The sequence below is a fragment of the Bubalus bubalis genome, chromosome 20, assembly GCF_019923935.1.
Source record: "Bubalus bubalis isolate 160015118507 breed Murrah chromosome 20, NDDB_SH_1, whole genome shotgun sequence".
In the NCBI taxonomy this organism is placed as follows: Eukaryota; Metazoa; Chordata; class Mammalia; order Artiodactyla; family Bovidae; genus Bubalus; species Bubalus bubalis.
In genome coordinates this window covers 64,252,434-64,275,035 of record NC_059176.1, presented here as the reverse complement: position 1 = coordinate 64,275,035, position 22,602 = coordinate 64,252,434, and the positions used below count along the sequence as shown (strand labels likewise).

At 41.4% G+C, this 22,602-nt stretch overlaps 1 protein-coding gene across 3 annotated transcripts in view; it reads left to right on the top strand.

The window, feature by feature from the left end:
- Positions 1–3,471: 3,471 nt before the first annotated feature.
- The window catches only part of CERS3 (ceramide synthase 3), a 149,678-nt gene continuing 130,547 nt past the window's right edge, over positions 3,472–22,602 (top strand). The window contains exons 1-2 of one of the 3 annotated variants that reach the window (XM_044932851.2): positions 3,472–3,714; positions 4,066–4,325. The gene's annotated coding sequence lies outside the window, so the exon portion shown is untranslated. Of the gene's footprint in view, positions 3,715–3,776; positions 4,326–22,602 lie in introns of those variants that run through there. The other 2 variants (XM_044932853.2, XM_044932852.2) reach the window with 2 other exon arrangements.

Here is a 22,602-nt window from a genome sequence, read left to right as displayed (position 1 = left end):
TCCAAAATCACTGCAGATGGTGATTGCAGCCATGAAATTAAAAGGCGCTTACTCCTTGGAAGGAAAGTTATGTCCAAACTAGATAGCATATTCAAAAGCAGAGACATTACTTTGCCAACAAAGGTCCGTCTAGTCAAGGCTATTGTTTTTCCAGTAGTCATGTATGGATGCGAGAGTTGGACTGTGAAGAAAGCTGAGCACCGAAAAATTGATGCTTTTTTTTAAATTTTTTTATATATTTTTTAAATTTTATTTTATTTTTAAACTTTACAAATTGTATTAGTTTTGCCAAATATCAAAATGAATCCGCCACAGGTATACATGTGTTCCCCATCCTGAACCCTCCTCCCCTCTCCCTCCCCATACCACCCTCTGGGTCGTCCCAGTGCACTAGCCCCAAGCATCCAGTATCGTGCATTGAACCTGGACTGGCAACTCATTTCATACATGATATTATACATGTTTCAATGCCATTCTCCCAAGTCTTCCCACCCTCTCCCTCTCCAACAGAGTCCATAAGACTGTTTTATACGCTTTTGAACTGTGGTGTTGGAGAAGACTCTTGAGAGTCCCTTGGACTGCAAGGAGATCCAACCAGTCCATTCTGAAGGAGATCAGCCCTGGGATTTCTTTGGAAGGAGTGATGCTTAAGCTGAAACTCCAGTACTTTGGCCACCTCATGCGAAGAGTTGACTCATTGGAAAAGACTCTGATGCTGGGAGGGATTGGGGGCAGGAGGAGAAGGGGTCGACAGAGGATGAGATGGCTGGATGGCATCACTGACGTGATGGATGTGAGTCTGAGTGAACTCCGGGAGTTGGTGATGGACAGGGAGACCTGGCATGGTGTGATTCATGGGGTCACAAAGAGTCGGACACGACTGAGTGACTGAACTGAACTGAACTGAACCAAACGGAACCGAATGGGGATTCAAATATATAAAACTGATTTAATGTCTTAAGTCCTAAAGTTTTCTAATAAAATGAAACAGTATTTCCTGGAAGTGACACCCACACATGCATCTTGCTCTGTCATGCTTGCTTTGCATTCTCTGTTTTCTGTTAGCAATGAACGGATACATTTATCATGAGGCACAAGTGAGAAAGAGAAAAAAAGGGAAAAAGAAAATCATTACCTTAGGAGTCCTGGAAGGAACATGTTTGTGTTTATCTTCCTCAGAGGAACTCAGGCTAACAACTCCCCCAAGTCACAACCAGCAAACCTCCAGAATTCCTCCCTTCTATCCCTCTAGCTGCTGTCCTCTGTTGTATAGGTTTTTCATCTGTCTCTAAAGAAGGAGGAACTATACCTTGTCCTTGACTCAAGAAATATAGCAGATGTGAGATTCTTTTGATGATAGAGAAGCTATGAGCTATGTATAAATACTTTATCTTTGATTTGTACATACATCTTATCAGTAGATGACATATATTTAGTTATACAGTTGACAAACAAACAAACTTGTGGTCCTACAGTACTGTTTTGGCTTATTTAATTCTGAGGGAATCCAGAGTAGAGTTCAGAAGTATCCTTTTCCCCAGATATCTGCAGAGTGAAACTGAGTGTTGGTTGCCCACAAGTTGGGGTGTTAACTATTAACATGTATTGAACAGCTCATCACAGTGCTAAGCTCCAGGGATATAAGGATGTGTGAGGCATATTCCAGAGGAATTACCAATGTAGTGGGGACTACATGCATGCTCGGTCAAGTCCAGCTCTCTTGCAACCCCACAGACTGTAGTCTGCCAGGCTCCTCTGTCCACGGAATTATCCCAGCAAGAATACTGGAGTTATTGCTATGTCTTCCTTCCAAGACATAGGGGATCTTCCCAACCCAGTGATCCAACCCGCATCTCCTGTGTCTCTTGCATTGCAGGCAGATCCTTTACCGTTGAGCCACTGGAGAAGCCCGTGTAGTAGGGAAGCAGATACAAAACTGGCTAAGTTGTAATAGTAGAGTAGAGTGCTGTAATATCGTTATAAACACACAACAGGGTGGGGTGAGAGCTGTGGGACTTGGCAGGTGAGTCAGACTTCTATCAGGCAAGAGAGAGCAGAAAGCAGCCAATGGACGGGCATGGAAGTTGCCTGCTTCTGTTGCCTGGACAATAGTGGGAAAGGGCACGAGGAGAGTCTAAAGGACTGGTTGTCTCCTGTGACAAATCTAGACTGAGTATTAAAAAGCAGAGACATCACTTTGCTAATAAAGGTTCATATAGTCAAAGTTCTGGTTTTTCCAGTGCTGCTGCTACTGCTAAGTCGCTTCAGTCATGTCCGACTCTGTGCGACCCCATAGATGGCAGCCCACCAGGCTCCCCCGTCCCTGGGATTCTCCAGGCAAGAACACTGGAGTGGGTTGCCATTTCCTTCTCCAATGCATGAAAGTGAAAAGTGAAAGTGAAGTCGCTCAGTCGTGTCCGACTCTTAGCGACCCCATGGACTGCAGCCTACCAGGCTGTACATTTCCAGTAGTCATGTACAAATGTGAGAGTTGGACCATAAAGAAGGCTGAGCACCGAAGAATTGATGCTTTCAAATTGTGGTGCTAGAGAAGACTCTGAGAGTCCCTTGGGCTGCAAGGAGATCCAACCAGTCCATCCTAAAGGAAATCAGTCCTGAGTATTCATTGGAAGGACTGATGCTGAAGCTCCAATACTTTGGCCACATGATACAAAGAGCCAACTCATTGGAAAAGATCCTGATTCTGGGGAAGATTGAGGGCAAGCAGAGAAGAGGGCAACAAAGAATGAGATAGTTGGAAAACATCACCTACTCAATGGACATGGGTTTGAGCAAACTCAGGAGACAGTGAAGGACAGGGAATCATGGTGTGCTGCAGTTCATAGGGTTGCAAAGAGTCAGAGACAGCTTAGCGACTAAACAACAGACTAGAAATGTACAGTATGGGGCAATTCTGCATAGTCCCCTGGCAAGATCTGGTAAGATCTGAACCACAGTCTGTGCATTCACTGCCCAATCTGCTGACAGATCACCGCCTGCCAAATGAGCTTTAAAATTTATGAACCCTTTAATAGAAAAAATCTGAGAAGAGAAAACCAGACTAGGAGAATTGCATAAGCAAGTGTTGAGTGAAAGGGCCTTGACCAGTTTTCCTTCTTTGAACTAAATTCATTAGGGAAATTTGAGAAACTGTAAAGTTTCAGAGAACTTCAAACTGGCATTTTCCTCTTCTCTGCCTCTAGTCAACTTTTATTTTGCTGTCAGCTATTAAGCTGACAGAAGAAGAAAGCTGTCTTTCAGCGGTTAGAGTCAGCCAATGAGGAGAGCTTCAAACCAGGCTTTCAGGGAGGCAGCACTGCCCAGACCTCCTGGGAGGCAAGGTTTGGCTTCTGAGACGGACAGGAATCAACTTGTTGAAGCTTTTTTACTTGTCAGAGCACCTTTAAATAATCCACGGTTGCAGCTGTTTCATCTTCAGACAAAGGAGAGTGAAAATGGTTCCAAAAGGTGTAACATCTCAAGCTCTGTAAAATGAGGGACACCTGCTTTTAAAATGGAAGCATCTGAAGCAGGCAAACAACGTTTATACCATGCTACTGAGTTTGTCTTTCCTTGTCTGTGATGATTATTCTTTGAGACACAAATCAAAACAAAGCGAATCACATCCAACTATTCTAAAAAGAAAAGATGACCTGATTTTTTTTGTCATTTTATGGTTCAGAAAGGGGATTTTTCTCAATTGCTAGGAAACAGGTGGAAAAATTGCATTTCTAAGAGTGATGCTCCTTAGTTAATGAGTTTTGTGGTGTGGTGGTGGTGGTGGTGGTGGTGGTGGTTTAGCTAGCAAAATCCATGCCCACGTTTCAGGCTTCTGGAGAGTAATACACTGTCAGACCAGCTCAGAGAACTGTGCAGGGCTGTTAGCAGTGTTTCGGGTCTCTCTCAGCCACTAAACCCGTTCCTTTTAATACAAAGAGCAAGACTATCCTGAGTAGCAGTTGACGAACAACTTTTTACTGTGTGTACTGAAACGCAATGATGATGAAGCAATTGATGCATTTGTGATTCACTGTCTCAATGGATTCCACTTTTCTCCTCTCCAAGTGGTGAAACAGGAAACAGCATCGCATCAGGAAGAACCTGAAGGTGTCCTCCAGGAGCCGTGCCCCACGTCACTGATTGCCCTGAGTCAGAAATCTTGACCTGCAACTTTAGAGGGTGGGTCTCTGAAAGAATTTCAGAGCTTACACAGCAGTGAGGTGTGTTGCTCTCTGATGAGAACAAAGCTGGCTGGAGCACTGGAAGTCTGGCTCTGACTGTTTTCACAAGCCAGGGGCATCTTTGTGCAGTGAAGTTTCAGAAAGGTAGGCACCATCTTATGGATGTTGTTATTATTTGAGTACCTTCAAAACCAAGTTGGTCTTGACTGTGTATGTATGTGTGCGTGAGAGAGAGAAATGATCAAAATGTTTGTTTTTTGGCCTGATGCAGGAGAGAGACAGAAAACAGAAGTTCAAAGCCATTTGCTTGATAAGTTTTTAGTAATGAAGAGTAAATGGTGAATTCAAACTTCTAACCTGTATTACTTGCTCTTGGCAAGTTTAAACTGATTCAATGAAGGCCCAGGAAGAATTGTTCAGAGAATGAAATCACGTGAGGCTGAGTGCTCCGTCAGCGTAGCTTGATTTATGTGGAAAGCCTTGACTCAAGCTGAAATGAAAAGGATGCCCATGGATCTCCAGGCAGCACAGAAAAGGCCACTTCAGACTACTTAAGAATGTCATAAATTTGGAACAAGGCAGAACTTGCTCATCTCACAGTGACAAGCTTTTTAAGCTTGTTCCATCTTGAGGGAGATAATGTCATGTCCAGAAGACATTAGCTAATTAATTCTAAAACTTCCAGCTTTGTGCAGAAAAACAAAACAAAAGCAAAACTTTATTTTTTCTAACCCATGTTTAGTGAGGGTATTCTTTTAAGCAATTTTATTTCCTGAAAAGCCTTATACAGAGCAAGGGAAAGAAATTTGGGGAACTTGCTGGATGATGATTCATTCATTAATCTGCAATATACAAGGTCTTTCTCCACTACAAGTGAGGGTTCAGACTTTAAACAACACCTTTCCCTGGAGAAGGAAATGGCAACCCATTCCAGTATTCTTGCCTGGAGGGCTACTGTCCACAGGGTCTCAAAGAGTCAGACACGACTGATCGACTTCACTTTCACTTTTTCATATTCTTTTGCATTATGGTTTATCACAGGATATTGAATACAATTCCCTGTGCTACACAGTAGGACCTTGTTGTTTATCCTTCCTATATGTAATAGTTTGTATCTGCTATGGATAGGGCTTTTTAAAGCAATAATTGGGACATTTTCATCTAAATACTTACATTTAAAAATTACTTTAACACTATGTATACTATATTTTGTATAAAAAGGAAGGGAAAATTATATACACACAGGATATGTTATATATATATGTGTGTGTCTGCATATTTTTAAAAAAGGAAATATAATAAGGGTAAGTGGAAATTAAGGAATCTATAGGCAAAGGATTGAACTTCTTTAAATACACACATTTATAAGGTTTTGACTTTTTTATTGGCCACACATTTCAGCTTGTGGGATCTTAGTTCCCCCAACCAGGGATCGAACCCAGGCCCTTGGCAGTGAAAGCACAGGAGTCCCAAGCACTGGACCACCAGGAATTTCCAGATTTGACTTTTAAATCAAGTATAGGTTTTATAGTATCCCTCATCAAAGATGAGGGGAAAGTGATAAACTAAAGTGGACTGTCATCATAAACAGAGGACCTTAACTGTATGTCAAGCTTTTCACATAAATATACATAGAAAAATAATTCAAATAATTTTAACATAGTAATTTGTATACCTTTAGAGACATCTGCTCCAAGGACAAGAGAGTACAAAGAAATCTTGAACTGTACTTGGTAGATTTATTATTGATAGTTGTATTAGTGTAGTAATTTGAATAGTGTTGCATCTTATAGTATTAATAAATATTAATAAAATTAATAAATATTAATATACCCCCCAAAAAACACCTTTCATTTCTCTTGGGTTTCCACTTAAAATTTCATCAGTAAAATCCTGGACAAAGGGAAAAATTCTTGAAGAGGAAAATAGATACAGATAATAATTGTATAGTCTTCCCATTAAAAAATTTCTGTCATTTCTAAAAGCAATCACATTAATTTCCATAAGTTTGAAGATAATTCTGGGTTTAGCAGTAAACTGCACTAATTGAGTCCTTACTGTGTATTTATGCAGTTCACGTTTAATTCAGTGAGACAAGACTCATGCCATTTTCAGATAAGGAAATTTAGTCTCAGATTTATAGCAGCGTAGTAGGGAAGTGAGAGAGCCAGAACTCTGTTGCCTTTCTGCACACAGAATATATGTATGATTGGAGCCCTCTGTATTCCTATCCTTTTCCATCAGCCCTTTATGAGTCCTTGTCACATGGAGGAGTTTCTGAATCCATAATATGAAAATTTTGATATCTGATAGAGCAAAAGACCAAGCGTGAATCTATATTTGCTTCTGCTCTGGGAGTGAAGTCATGATGAAGTTGACTGAACATGGACTAGAAAGGCAGACAGACCTAGATTTGAATCCCTGCTATGTGACCTAGGCAAGTTAGTGAAATTCTTCAAACCTCAGTTTCCTTATTTATAAGCTAATTGTAATAATGTCCATCACATAGCCTTGTTATAAGGACTAGAGAGACAAATAATGAAAGTGTCATCTGCATGATTGAAAAATGGTAGACTTTCGATCAATAATAGTCATTTCTCCAATAACTTGTTGATGCTTTGACATGCTGGATCCTGTTCTGGGCATGGGGATATCAGCAGTGACAACAGAGGCAAGACCCTGCCCTCATGGAGCTGACTGGTGCTTATTTATTATATTATTGTGTGACTGACTTTCTGTGAAAATCACATTATGATTATTGAGACCCTTTTTGATGGATACAGTCTGGCTTTGACATAGCCTCTGAAGCAGGGTAATGAAAGTTCTGTGCCAAGATTCCCTTAAAATATAGTAGAATTTGGCAAAAAGCAAGAACATCAGATACTTCTTTTACAAAAGTCAGTTTGTTCTAATCATTTCAGAGTTAGAGGTCAGGAAGGATGTGCTTTTATGCAAACATTTACACACATGCACGCACACACACAGAGAATTCATCTGAGTTTTCCTGGGCCCACAAAGCCATAGTAGAAGCATTACTGACAGGAGAGGTGTGGGAGGAGGGTCTGGCTCCAAGAACTCATGGAACAGAGTGTGGTGTGGCAACCATTCATGTGCTTTAGGTCAGGCCATCTACTCAAGAGCCCTGGGCTTTCCAGGGCCTTCCCAGTGTGAATTTAGGGACAAAGCTTGAACTGGAGATAATATACCTTTATAAAGACAGATTGGGGGCAAGAGCAACTGACTTATTTACCAGCTAAAAGCCTGTAGTTAAGTAGGCCAATTGGCATCAAGAATAGTATTTTGGCATCTGTCCCTAACTTTGAATCCCAATAAACTGCAGATCATATCAGAGAAATATGAGAGGGACACAGGGAAGCTCCCTCTGGAATCCAGTGCAACTGTATTCTTCCTTTTCCTGGCAACACCTGCGTACCCAATACCACTGTCCTTGTTGGTCTTATACACCCTGAGTTTTTTTATGTAGTTGGTAGACACAGAATGACTGAACAACTCTGTGTCAGCCCAGACCAGAGAGTTGGCACTATGAAAGAAGGCTTTGTAAAGTGACAAGACTTACTTTTGTAAGCCCAGTGCAACAATCAGTCTCATCATTTTATGGGTCATGTTGCCTTAAGATTGTGTCTTGTAGCAAGGATTTTAAAGGATGAAAATATAAACCAAGTTAAAAGCTTAATTAAGGCTTAGGTAATAAACCCTCAAACAGCAGGTGGATGGGCAGATTAAGAATCTTTAGCCTTATATAATACTATAATAGCCTGAATTCTCTCCAGGGATTACTGTGAATAGGGGACAGATGTTTGATTATAAGTGGACTGCAGAAATCACTGTTTTGAAACAGTTAAATTATTTTGAAATTTCATTATTATCAGACCTTAAAGTCTGCAGAAACCCACTAACAAATGGAAGAGAGCTGTGTAAGAGGGGATGTGACCTTGAGATACAGTCCTCCTTTCCCAGGTAGGAGGATTTAGAATTTTCCAGGCAGTGAGTGTTCATATGCTGCTCAAATAGAAAATGTTTTGGTTCATTTTAAAAACCATTTTCTCTTTATTTTTTTGCCCACATGGTCACTGGCAAGTCTTTGGAGAGCAGTTGTGCAGTGTTCTAAGGAGTGTGAGCTGACCAGAGACCTGATGCATAGCTGGCATTTAGTGTACAGAAATTCCAACTCAATGAAAAGGCTCCCTTTTTTCCCTGAATTATATCTTCAGGAAATACCAGGAAACTGAGATACTTAACCAGAATTTCTAAATCCCTCTGCTCAGGATTGGTATACACAAACATACCCCACACAGACACACACACACACATGCACACACATGACATAGACACAGACACACACACATCCACACACATTCATGTGCATAATATAAAAACAAAATCAAAAGATACATACTTTGTGTGTGCAGCAAAAGTTTAGTTCTCATGTCATAGAGTGCGATAGATTGGGCCTTCTGCCCTCTGAAATACATGGTGTGTGGTCACTGGGCCTGGAGAAAGGAGAAATGGAAGCAGTTTTCTAGCTTTTTAAAAAACTGAGATATAATTTACATATTAGTTTCAGATGTTGTTACATAATAATTTAATATTTGTATATATTGTGAAATAATTACCAAATACAATTCTTATTAATGGGAAAACTGTAAAATTCACAGCTAATACATATATTTAGGTTATTTGAAAAGATAAAATATTACATTGAGGGATTTGAAATCATTTTTACTTACATGTCCATATTCTAAAATGAAGTAATTAGGAAGGGAAAATCATATGGCACAATCCACTTGTTCTTTATAAAGTCCTTATGTTCAAAAACAAGGCCTATTTCTTTTATTTGGTTTCATTGGCCAGACATACTTTAGCAGGTAGTCAATAAATGCTCACTGGTTATACTGACAGGCTGAACAATAATTATTTCAAGATTCAAGCAAAAATTCTAAGAGCCTTTTCTTCAATAATGAAGATTACTTAACATCATTTAATAACTAAATTGGCTTCAATTTCTTCCCCTCAAATTTTGTTTTCTTGCTTGACATCTGATTAAAACTTTAAAACTAAAATATGCTGATACTGAACAAATCTCAAACTGTGCAGATGAGTAGTTTTCGTGTGTGATGTTCCCATCGCAGGCTCACCGTTACTTCTGACCTTGGGTCAGCATACAGACTTGTAATGAGCTCCTCCTGTTCCATTAGCTCGGCTTTCCCTTGCTTGTTTCCAGTATATCTGCCTTCTGTGAATTCTGGTCTACAACCACCTGTGGAAGAGAAAAACTTCAGAACTTTGCTAGATGATGGCTGTAAAATAATATTCAGGTTGGATTTTCCTAAGTAATTTTTTCACAGGTTACATTTTAGCGGTGGTTTTCAAACCTTTTTTTGTTGTTTGTTTTTTGATGATCACTGATGGTAAATACTTCCAGATCTCCACTTAGAATGCACACACACATTAATTGGAAAAAGTTTCCCAAACAATATTTGATATGTATTGATGTTTTCTCTTCTATTCCATTCCACTGCATAACCTTTCTGGCCTGACCTAATAATTTTGTAGCTGGTGCGTGCATCACTCATGTCTGACTCTTTGCCACCCTATGGACTGTAGCCTGCCTGGCTCCTCTGTTCATGTGATTCTCCAGGCAAGAATACTGGAGTGGGTTGCCATGCCCTCCTCAAAGGGATCTTCCAGGCCCAGGGATCAAACCTGAGTCTCCTGTGTTGCAGACAGATTCTTTACCACTGAGCCACCAGGAAAGCCTTTATAGCTGGTAGTGGTTCTCAGTACTAGCTGAAAGGAAGACTTAACTAGGTAATTTAAAATATATATATTAAAGTCAAAATCACACTAGACCCATGAAAAAGACGAGAAATTCCAAAAATAGACCTCTGCTTTACATATCAGTTGCAATACATTAACTCCAATACATATTGGACCCTTGATTTATAACATTATAGATACTATAAGGAAAGAATAACCATTTGAATATCTATATGGACAAAATCTTGTTTCTAAACTCAAAATGTATAAAGATCTAAGTGTTAATATGGATGTGTTAGGTAAAACATTAAAGTTCTGGATCTGTGCTCTTCAGTACAGTAGGAATTGAATATCATATGATTATTTTGTTTACTTTCCCAGCATCTTTTTCTTTTTGGTCAACCTTAAGACATTTATAATTAAGTTTCACCAACATGAATGACACAGGGGAACTTGGAATCCCCTCTTATAGCATGTGGTACCAGCAACCTGCCCTGTGAGTCAGCCCAGCCCCAGTTCCACCACTTTTCTCTAGGTTCCCAAGTGCCCCTGCTTTACAGAATCAGGTTACTGTATGGTTTAGCAGAAAAAAAAATTGAGGAAATACTCAATAAATTTTAGTTTAGAGAAGAAGAAATTTTAAAAAGGCTTAGAAACCTGTAGATCCCACCTCATGATCAGTCGAGTAGCAGCAGGCTGAATTGGCACATGTTGGACGTTCCCAGCAAGGGAAAAGGAGTTGGTGCTACACTTGGTGTGGCACTGACTTGGGACCTTGGCATGTGTCAGCGTGGTATTTTCTTTGATTCATAGCAGCTAATGGCAGAAATCAAAGAGACAAATGAAAATCATATAAATATATATTGGAAAGAAATTTAAGGATGCCCTTTTCAAAAGAATGTATATTTGAGAAGTGTAGAAACCTAGGGAAATTTTTATTTTTAAATAATATGTTACATTTTCATACAATATACCCAGGATGTTTTTCCCTCCAGGTACTTTTGCAGGCAAAAGATCCAGAAATTTAAAGCCATGGTTTTAATCATTAATTCTCCCCAAAGTATAATTAATAGATGAGAGATTTTCTCTGTATTCTAGACTTTGCAAATATGCCACATGTCTCTCTTTGTCTCCATCTCTCTGTCTCTGTCTTTCCCCCATCTACTTAAAACCTGGGTGTTACCTGCATTTTTTTTTCATTAAGGGACTTCTTGAATTAGATAGACCTGGACAGGAATGACTAGTTCTTTTCAGTTTTGAGATCTCACAAGTTATTTTCTTTGGGTGAGTAAGTAGCAAGAGCTGGTGGCCGTAGGCAGTGAAGTTGCCCTGGTTGAGGAAGGGACATGACCCATCCCTTTTGCTCAAAGGAGGAAACAGTGACTATGGCAGCAGGTGCCCAGTTTCCCAATCTCATGCCAGCACTACTTGCTAGGGGGAAAAATCCCCCTTTCTATTGTTATTTTTTAATGATTTCTTAGTCAAAGAAGAAAGCTGCTGGGAACGTGTAATTGAGGTTATTTTTCTGCACTTCTTCACTGCATCCCTGTCCTGTGTCGTCACACCCATGCATGCCACCCTTATCTGAAGACTATGCGAATCTTTGTCATCTTGTTCATTTCCAAGGGATGCTTCCTTCTGCAGAGGCAATTGAAAATATTTCATAAGCAAATATTTTAAATATTAAAATTGGGGGCTTGCTTCATCATGTTGCCCTGATAACACCAAAGTGAAAGTGACTTAGTCAAGTCTGACTCTCTGCGATCCCATAGACTATAGCCTGCCAGGCTCCTCTGTCCTCAGAATTCTCCAGGTCAGAATACTGGAGTAGATAGCCATTCCCTTCTCCAGGGGGATCTTCCCAACCCAGGGATCAAATCCAGGTCTCCTGCATTGCAGGCAGATTCTTTACCATCTGAGCCATCAGGGGAGCCTTCCCTGGTGAGCCACTAAGTCCTTCCCTAAAAGTAAACTTGCCTCCTCTTTATCAGTGAATAAGACAGATGTTCCAAATTCCTTCCTTTTAAAAAAATTGTTTATTTTTGGCTGCGGTGGGGCTTGGTTGCTACACACAGGCTTTCTCTAGTTGCAGTGTTTGGGCTTCTCATTGCAGTGTTTGGGCTTCCTCTTATTGCAGAGCAGGCCTCTGTGGCTTGCAGGCCTCAGCAGTTGTGGCACATGGGCTTAGTTGCTCCATGGTATGTAGGGTCTTCCTGGACCAAGGATCAAACAAGTATCCCCTGCATTGCACTGCATTGAAAGATGGATTCTTAACCATTGGACCACCTGGGAAATCCCCAAATTCCGTCTTGATCAAGATGTGGCTGTGCACCCTTCTATAGGTTTCACTGTCTGTCATGGAAGATTCCTTTGTTGAGACTGCACAGGACAAGTATCATGATGTAAGAAATCTTGCTGACACTGAGAAAATTAATTACCTACCCTGTCAAGGCAATGAATTATCCATCAGAAAAGCTTTTCCCAACTAACACTTGGTCGAGTAACTTCAATACTGATCAAGGTATTGTAGGAAATCAATGAATGATGGCTGGCTGTGGTGCCACCTGAAAGTCCACAATACTCTTGAGGAGGAAATGTAAATAGTGACCACAGTACCAACACCTGCAGTTTACTGGGCACTTACTATACACCAAGCATTATGCAAAGTGATTTAGACACACGGCCTCATTAATCCTGACCTAGATTTTACGGACATAAAAATTGTTATACCTGTTTTACAGATGAGATCATATAGCTTTAAAGGGGTGAGGATGTGTGTTCAGATTCCCAAACACTTATTCTTGACAGGCCAGTAGGCCTTGGGTTCCTACACGTCCTGTCCTGAAATTCTGTCCCAGTGTGTTGTGTGTGGGGAGGTCTGGGCATCCCGCTTGTGATCTTTGGGGAGGTGGGAACCAGGTGACGCTACACAATACAGCCTCTTCAGGGCTTGTCTCCAGGCTGTCTGTTTAGCACGGTTTGTATCTGTTATGTGGGCTCCCTTTACTGAAAGAAAATTACGAAATCAGTTAATACTATCTTTTCTCAGTAGTGAGAGATGTGCACTTCATGGCAGGAAGGCAGCTATGAAGGACAGGAGGTGTCCCATTCCTCCCCCTTGGAAAATCTTTTTAAACTTAGCATTTAATCTTATTATTTAAGATTTAAGGATTCTTGCCCCTACCCAATAAGGTCAGGATAGTAAGATAGTATCATTATATAACATTGATTCTGTACTTCACTGTATTCAAGTATTTTTACATACCTGCTGCTGCTGCTAAGTCGCTTCAGTCGTGTCCGACTCTGTGCGACCCCATAGACAGCAGCCCTCCAGGCTCCCCTGTCCCTGGGATTCTCCAGGAAAGCACACTGGAGTGGGTTGCCATTTCCTTCTCCAGTGCATGAAAGGAAAAAGTGAAAGTGAAGTCGCTCAGTCGTGTCCGGCTCTTCGCGACCCCATGGTCTGCAGCCTACCGGGCTCCTCTGTCCATGGGATTTTCCAGGCAAGAGTACTGGAGTGGGGTGCCATTGCCTTATCACTCTTAATCCACAACAGGTCCTTGTAGAATTAGCACCATTTAATGGTAATTCAGATGAAGATTCAGAGAGGCTGAGTTGTCCAAGACCATTTAGCTATTAAGTGACAGATAGAACCCAGGCCATCTGACTCTAGATCCAAAGTTCTTTATTTTCAGCTATTTGAAAGACAGTGAACTACTTAAGGTGGTGTATGTAACACTGCATTCCTTTTTTTTTTTAATTCTTCGATTTCAGGTTTGTGATTTGTATGGTAGTCTTCCTGACCTGAGACTAAGTGAGGCAGGAGCTTCTGCAGGCTCTGCACCCAGCCAATCGTCCAGTTTCTCCAATGGGAAAACTTGAGACAGAATGAGGGCCTCCACTTGGGCTCCTCTGAGTCACTAGCAGCAACAAGGTTCTCAACTCCCTTGCTTTTGCCTACATCACTCACTTGTGCCTGGGACTAATAACAGGTTAATTTGTGAAGCAAGATGTGTGACTCACCAGACAAGGGAGGAGAGCCTGTAAGAAAGGACTCAGAGGAGAAGAGCAACATATTTAATAGCAACTGGAAAGGAAATGCTGACATGATGCTAATTGAGTTAAGATTTCTTTCCATTGCAACACCATTTTCTGGTTACCCAGCCATTAATTTGTATTTTAGGCTTCTAAAGTTAGCTAAAAGGGGCAGGGCAGGGGAAAGAGAGAAAGGGAATTCTACCTTTGAAGGCAAAATTATCAAATCTGTATTACTTTCTCATGGATTTATTCTCAATCATCTTGGACGCCTCTTCTTTGAACCCTAGGATGTGCATTTTTCTGAAGCTTACCTATTGTGTAACGTTGCTTTACATCCTTCTGATTTCAGCCGTAGCTGTGTTTGTGTGAGCTCCTATCCATATCACCAGTCTGAAAATACTTCGTCAGTAACTTGCCTCTCTCTGTCCTGAGCTGGCCTTTGGCAGTCTTTGTCACTTAATGACTAGATCAGAGATGAACCAGATTAAGGTGAAGAGGCATCCTGGAGAATTACTTTTTGGTGACTACTGCCTCCTTAAATCAGAGAAGGCAATGGCACTCCACTCCAGTACTCTTGCCTGGAAAATCCTATGGATGGAGGAGCCTGGTGGGCTACAGTCCATGGGGTCACAAAGAGTCAGACACAACTGAGCGACTTCACTTTCACTTTTCACTTTCCTGCATTGGAGAAGGAAATGGCAACCTACTCCAGTGTTCTTGCCTGGAGAATCCCAGGGACGGGGGAGCCTGGTGGGCTGCCATCTGTGGGGTTGCACAGAGTCGGACATGACTGAAGCGACTTAGCAGCAGCAGCAGCAGCAGCAGCAGCAGCAGCCTCCTTAAATGCCTTTTGCTGTGTTATCTTTATTATCTCCAGAATCTAAAGTCAGTTTATAGATCTCAAGAATCTGTCTTCCTGTGGACCAAATAAGCACATTTTAAAATTTTAGTTACCTGTTTGTGTGTATAGAAAGGCTGTGATAAGTTTTACCTAGGTAACAAACTTGCCTTATTTCAAATCAGCTATTAGTTTTTGTGTTTGAAACATTAACTTAATAAATGCAATTTCCAAAAAAAAAAAAATTAGCCCCTTAAAAAAAATAAGGTGAAATAAATCACCTTAATAACATATTTTAGTCATGGGAAGCTGGGTGCCTACTGGGAAAGCAGCAATTTAAAAATCTTAAATACCCAGAATTTTGCTGTTTTCAATTATTGTTTTCATGTTTCCATCTAGATTTTGTCTCTGCAAACATGCTCACACACATATATGTATATGATTAAAATAGTATGTTATATAGACCATACACTATCATGTGCTCATAGTATAGATGTAATTTTGAATTTTCTTTTTTTAAACATGTTATAAAACTTTTCATATTTATACATTTCATGTGTGTGTTAGTCACTCAGTCATGTCTGACTTTTTGCAACCCTTGGACTCTAGCCCACCAGGCTTCTCTGTCCATGGGATCCTCCAGGCAAGAGTACTGGAGCCATTGTCTTCTCCAATAAATTTCACAATTTTTAGCATTAACTGTGTATTATTACATAAAATTAACATTTTAAAAATGTATTTAAACATTACAGATTTTTAAAATCCATAATTTACTAACACTAAAGTGTTATTTATTAACCAGGGTTTAAATTTTTTTGCTCAGATAACACATATTTCTAGGTAGGCTTGAACATTTTCATGACTCCTAAAATTTATTATTTCATTCCAGGATGATGGTATTATCATTTATGTTGCCACCAGTAACATAGGAATGTAATGGTTTTATATTTACATGTAAATGATATATATAAAACATTTATAGCATCATTAGCACTGAGTGTTATTTTTAAATTTGTCTTCTAATGTAATAGGTGTCATGTATAGAATTTTAGGAAGTGAAAGTTCATTTAGTTCTTCTCCTTAGAAGGGCAACATGGTATTTAATAACTTGACTCCAATTTACAATTTAACAGGCATATAGTACAGTCATTTACAAATATTTACTCACTTTGTCATTTTAACAACTTCATCAGTGTAGTACTATTATTATTATTTCTGTTTTGTAGATAAGGAAATTGTCATTAGTTGTCCAAGAGCACATAGCTAGTTAAAGTGTCAGAACCTAGACCATCTGTCTCCAAAGTCCATGTAATTGACCACTGTGTTATACTGGCTCCGTTAATATCTATTGAGAACTTACTGTTTCTTCAGTTTCTGTAAGCCGACTTACGGATGCTGTTATGAGCAAAATAACTGTAGTCCTTGCTCTAGTAGAACTTGAGGTCTGGGGAGGGAACCAGACTTTAATCAAATCAACATATATAAAATTACAAGCTTGATACATGTTTTGAAGAAAAAGAATGCAGTAATAGAAGAATCTAACAGGAATGTTTCTTTTAGCTGTAGGAGTGATGGGGTCAGGGGTCATGGAAAGTTTCGATAAAGATCTTAGAGGCACTTAAATTGAGACTTGAAGGATAAGGAGGCCAGAGTAGTGTGAAGATGGATGAACTCAGCATAAGGAGCAGTCTGTGCATATGCCCTGAGGCAGGAAAGGAGTTGGCTTGCCTTTTGCTCTAAGGGTCATAAAGTCAACCAGCTTGCTTGTGGGATCAGAAAGTGAGGGGGAAAGGGAGCAGAAGAGAGCCTAGAAAAGCAGACTGGGGGTCCAGCGGTCCAGGGCCGTGCTACAAGTTTCTCACTCACAGAAGTGTGCAAACTGAGGAAGAGTGTGAGAGTGCGCACTGGGGAAGACTGTGAGAGTGTGCACTGAGAGAGTGCACACTGGGGAAGGGCAGTGAGAGTGTGCACTGTGGAAGAGTGTGAGACTGTGCACTGAGAGTGTGTGCACTGGGGAAGAGTGTAAGAGTGTGCACTGGGGAAGGGCAGTTGAGAGTGTGCACTGGGGAAGAGTGTGAGAGTGTGCACTGAGAGTGTGTGCACTGGGGAAGAGTGTAAGAGTGTTCACTGGGGAAGGGCAGTGAGAGTGTGCACTGCGGAAGAGTGTGAGAGTGTGCACTGAGAGTGTGTGCACTGGGGAAGAGTGTAAGAGTGTTCACTGGGGAAGGGCAGTGAGAGTCTGCACTGGGGAAGAGTGTGAGAGTGTGCACTGAGAGAGTGTGCACTGGGGAAGAGTGTGAGAGTGTGCACTAGGGAAGTGTGTGAGACTGTGCACTGAGAGAGTGTGCACTGGGGAAGAGTGTGAGAGTGTGCACTGAGAGAGTGCTCACTGGGGAGGAGTGTGAGAGTGTGCACTGAGAGAGTGCTCACTGGGGAGGAGTGTGAGAGTGTGCACTGAGATGAGAGAGTGTGCACTGGGGAGGAGTGTGAGAGTGTGCACTGAGAGAATGCACACTGGGGAAGAGTGTGAGAGTGTGCACTGAGAGAGTGCACACTGGGGAATGGCAGTGAGAGTGTGCACTGGGGAGGAGTGTGAGAGTGTGCACTGAGAGAATGCACACTGGGGAAGAGTGTGAGTGTGCACTGAGTGCACACTGGGGAATGGCAGTGAGAGTGTGCACTGGGGAGGAGTGTGAGAGTGTGCACTGAGAGAGTGCGCACTGGGGAGGAGTGTGAGAGTGTGCACTGAGAGAGTGTGCACTGGGGAAGAGTGTGAGAAGGTTCACTGAGGGAGTGTTCACTGAGAAAGGGCAGTGAGAGTGTGCACTGGGGAAGAGTGTGAGAGTATGCACTGAGAGAATGTGCAGTGGGGAAGAGTGTGAGAGTGTGCACTGAGAGAATGCACACTGGGGAAGAGAGTGAGAATGTGCACTGAGAGAATGCACAGTGGGGAAGAGTGTGAGAGTGTGCACTGAGAGAGTGCGCACTGGGGAAGGTCAGTGAGAGTGTGCACTGGGGAGGAGTGTGAGAGTGTGCACTGAGAGAATGCACAGTGGGGAAGAGTGTGAGAGTGTGCACTGAGAGAGTGCACACTGGGGAATGGCAGTGAGAGTGTGCACTGGGGAGGAGTGTGAGAGTGTGCACTGAGAGAGTGCTCACTGGGGAAGAGTGTGAGAGTGTGCACTGAGAGAGTGCGCACTGGGGAGGAGTGTGAGAGTGTGCACTGAGAGAGTGCTCACTGGGGAAGAGTGTGAGAGTGTGCACTGAGAGAATGCACACTGGGAAAGAGAGTGAGAGTGTGCACTGAGAGAATGCACACTGGGGAAGAGAGTGAGAATGTGCACTGAGAGAATGCACAGTGGGGAAGAGTGTGAGAGTGTGCACTGAGAGAGTGTGCGCTGGGGAAGGTCAGTGACAGCTGCCTCCAAACACACCTGGAGTTGCTTTGGACAATAAGCCACAGGCAAAGCCATCTCCAAGGGGGTTTCTTCTGTGCACGACAGCAAATGGCGACCCTGCTTGTACTTTTCTAGGAATTAAATATTACTGGCTCATTATTGGTGATGGACAGGGAGGCCTGGCATGCTGCAGTTCATGGGGTCGCAGAGTCGGACATGACTGAGTGACTGAACTGAACTGAACTGGCTCATTATTTGAGTTACGAAGGGGCTATTTAAGTTAGGAACCTAGATCAAGGCGTATTGCGCAGTTTTCTTAGAGCCAAGAGAAACATGGCCTGAAGAGAACAGCACCAGGGAAGGGGCTTGGCTTGAGAGAGAAAGTGACCCCGTACAGATGCCAAGTGCCTTGTTGGCATTTTAAGGGTTTATTAGCTCTGCTGGAAATTTTTCCATAATGTTTACTAACAGTGAAAAAGTATTGTCTTAGTAGAAAGTGATAGCTGGCTCATGGAGACATTAACCTATGCTTTGGAATCAGTGGAAGCAAAAATGTAGAAGCACATCTTCCTGAAATCTCAAGTCTACCCTTAATCTCTAAGCAAACTCTATATACAGCATCAGAAGGGGAAAATGAGAAGGCTCTTTCTTATTTCATTTTCAGAGGCCTTTTGTTCAGTATAACTTTAGCTTTTGTTAATTGGTATTAGAGTAAGCACATAAAGTTTGTTAGACTTTTCCATCAAGTCAGGAAGCATTAGAGAATGAAGGTTTGGCCAGTAGGAAGAACTCTAAGATTATAGGAATCACAGCTGTAGGAAGCAGTCATGACCCCTGGGGCTGAGATAGAGTACACAAGGAAGTAGCCCCCAAGGCTGATGTGCAGACTCCTTTGAAAGAGCATCAGTTCAGTCAGTTCAGTCATGTCCGACTCTTTGAGACCCCATGGACTGCAGCATGTGAGGCCTCCCTGTCCATCAGCAACTCCCGGAGTTGAAAGAGCATACAGGGTTGCTATTGGAACCAGGAGAACTGGCTGCCTATGGAACCAGCCCTCAGGAACTTGCAAGAAATTTGCTGTCTAGGGTGCTGTCAATTGGGGAGTGTTTCTTTGGAGATACTTGGCCACAAAACTCCTCAGGAAGGCACTGATGGGTTTTGCTGGCTGCTGGGGGCTCCTGGAGCCTTCATTGGAAGCACACCAGAGCCAAAAACAAAACTCTCTTCTGCAGTGTCTCTCCACCACTCCCTACTTTAAAAAGCTCCTGGGCCAACTGGCAAAGGGAAATAGGTAAAGGGGCTGAAGGGACCAGAATCATTTCACAGAGCAGGCAAACAGCATCAAAATTCAGTGACTTACACGATAAAGAATTTTGTTTCCCTTGCACATAACAGTCCAGATATGGGTAGACTGGGGCTAATGTGCTGATTGGCTTCAAAGGTTGCTCCAGGTCTGTCATCCCCACTTCCAACTGTTGGGCAGGAGAGAAACCAGGGCATGCAGCTTGGTCTTTGGGAAGATTACCCAAATCAGTTCTGTTCCTGTGTCGTTGACTGAGACATAGTCATGGATGGCCACATCTAGCCATGCTAAAGGGAGGTTAGGAAATGTTGTCTTGCATGGCAGGGCAGCCATGTGTCCAGGTTGAACTTGGGGGTTAGGTTGGGGATCTATAACTAAAAGTCAGGATGAATGGATACTTAGGACATCCTGATGCCCCTCAATGGCGTCTTCGAGGTGATACCATGTTTTTGCTAGAGATCCTCAGAAATTTTCCTTTTAGTCTCTAAATCTATTCTGAATTTCTTCAAGGCTTTAAATTGATATAACTGTAAAATTCAGTATGAGAGAATTAAAATTGTTTTTTTCTTGTTGTAAGTTAATTCTTTACCTAAAGTATAGGACTTTTTTCCCCTTCTCTTCAGTTTTCTAAAGCTATAAGCCCAGGTATTTATTAACTTTTTATGCACTAACTTAGTCATAATAAATATCTTTCAGAGTTAAGTTGCTCTGTCCTTTGCATTGTCTTATCCATTTGAAAAGGCACAACTTAAAATGCTTTTAGAATTGGAATTTACAGTTGGCACAGTTCACAGGAAGCAACTAGGTGCTCATATTTTTCTTTCTGTTTTATCTTAAAGGCATAAACCAGTTGTTTTGACTGAGTTAGTAGAGTTAGTTCCAAAGAAAAAAAAATAAGACTGAAGGTAAATAAACATGTTTGCCTGACCTCCTGCACCAAATTTTAAAAGTTGTTTTGCAACTAATAAAAATGAAGTTGTACATAGTTAAATTAGATATCATTTTTGACCATAGTATAAACCCTCCGTTGATTTCATTCAGCAGACACTTAGGTAGTGTCTGCTGTGTGGCAAGCTCTGGGTATACAGCAGTGAATGAGCTGGGCAAGATCCCTGCTCTTCTGGAGCTGACTTTCTTCACCAGAAAACCCTGGTCCCACTTAATCCAGCTGGTCTCCCAGTCTCAAAAACTCTCACCAACTTTCATATCCTCCAACCATAATAATACTCAAAGACCAAGAATATTGATTCAAGAGTGTCTCTCTTTCACTCGCATTGCTCAGGAATTTACTTCAGTTAAACTTATTTTCTTAACTTCCCATTTCTCATCACCATCCTGTATCTGAGCAATATTTTCTGTTCTGTAGAGACGCTTTCTTTCATTCTCCTCATATCCAAGATATATGTACTGTAGAGCTATCTTCTCAACTAATGTGGTGTTTATAGTTGGGATTGGATTGATAGATTTCAGAAGCTGTCCAAAACCTCAGCCTGATTTAGAGTTCTTACCTCAGCAATAGTTGGAGTAACACATTTTTTCAGAATTTTACAAAAATGTTGCTTCAAATAGTGATAAACTTGTAACCTAGATGATTTTATATCTTCAAGTCCTAAGGTCAGATTTAATAGTGTGTGTCTAAAAAAGTGGCTTAGCAGGCTTCTTTCACCCTGCTGGGTTCTGTATCCATGAGGTCAGAAAATAATGAGTCATAAAAACCTACATGCATTAGATGGTTTTCCTGCAAACTACTGGCAGCTGGAGTTGAAAATAGGGTTTAAAATTTCCACAGTATTAGTGGGAAAACACAGCTGAGTTAAGATGCCACTTCCATTACTTCCCCAAAGTAAAAGGAAATAACTTCAGGTACTTTTCTTGCAAATATTTCCTATTTTTAAAAACAGCTTCAGATTTTTTATATAGGTAAAAATTGAAGTTCCTTCAGATATCCTTTTTATATAAATAGGGATTTCAGTACTTAGAGATTGTACAAAAGATGGGGAAAATGGAGTTTGAGTAGCTGATGAGAAAAAAAGGGACTGAGAATGGCCAAGGAGTAAATGAATACGTTTGCTTCCCAGAGGACTCTAAGCAGAGACTGAAGAGTTGTTAATACTCGTGGCAATTTTCAGTTGCCAGAAAAACCTAGATTTCAGCCGAATTAATAAAGACAAGAGGTGGGCTATGAGTTTGATATGATATTTAGTGAGCTTCTCATAGTGTTCAAAAGTGCGTGAGTCATGGGTAGGGTCCCAGAATGAGATTCATTGTTACAAATGCTTAGGACTTTTTTTTTAAGCAGTAACTTGTCCAGTTTTAAAAACACAGGGATCTTTCCATCTCATTTTGTTTCCATCTAAGGATTGTTTAAATATTATGATACTTAGTTAATACAGCATCAGGTACCATTCCACTCTGTGTAGATAATATTTGTCATTCACCAAACTTTTTAAGGCTGGCTTAGGGAGGCCAGTAGCCTGTGTTAAGCTGAACAACCAAAAAACTGTTTAAGTAATGACTGAGCACAACTGTCGACTTTGAAACGTAGTATGCAGAACAGGAGCAAAAATGGGAGAGAAAGAAAGGAAAGGGGACTAGTGAGTGTCTTTTGTGGGCAAGAGAGATTGGTGGCTAACCAGATGGAGAAATTGGCAGATGCTGCAAGCTACCTGAAGTTCAAGGTTCAGACAGCTGAGTTGGAACTGTCAGTTTCTCCTAAGAGGATAAGGAAAATGCTAGGTGTATCAGTCATCACTCTTGATTATAAGCAGTGGAAGCCACCTGTTTCTTATTACCTTAAAAAAAAGACTTCACTGAAAGTGACTCACAGCACCAAAAAAGGTGGTAGGTCAAACCTGGACCACAGTAGAAACCAAGAGACCACAGCGATCAGGAAGGGCAGGAAGCCGAGAGATGACAGCTGTCTTCTCAGCAGCAGCAGCTGGGTAGAATGCCATCTGCTGCCGCACTCCCGCTTGTCCCTGTCTGCTCCAGATTCAAAGTCCATTTGGCCAAGCCCAGGCCAACAGCCAGCAGATGGAGAATTGTCCACCTTGACTTTCACAGAGG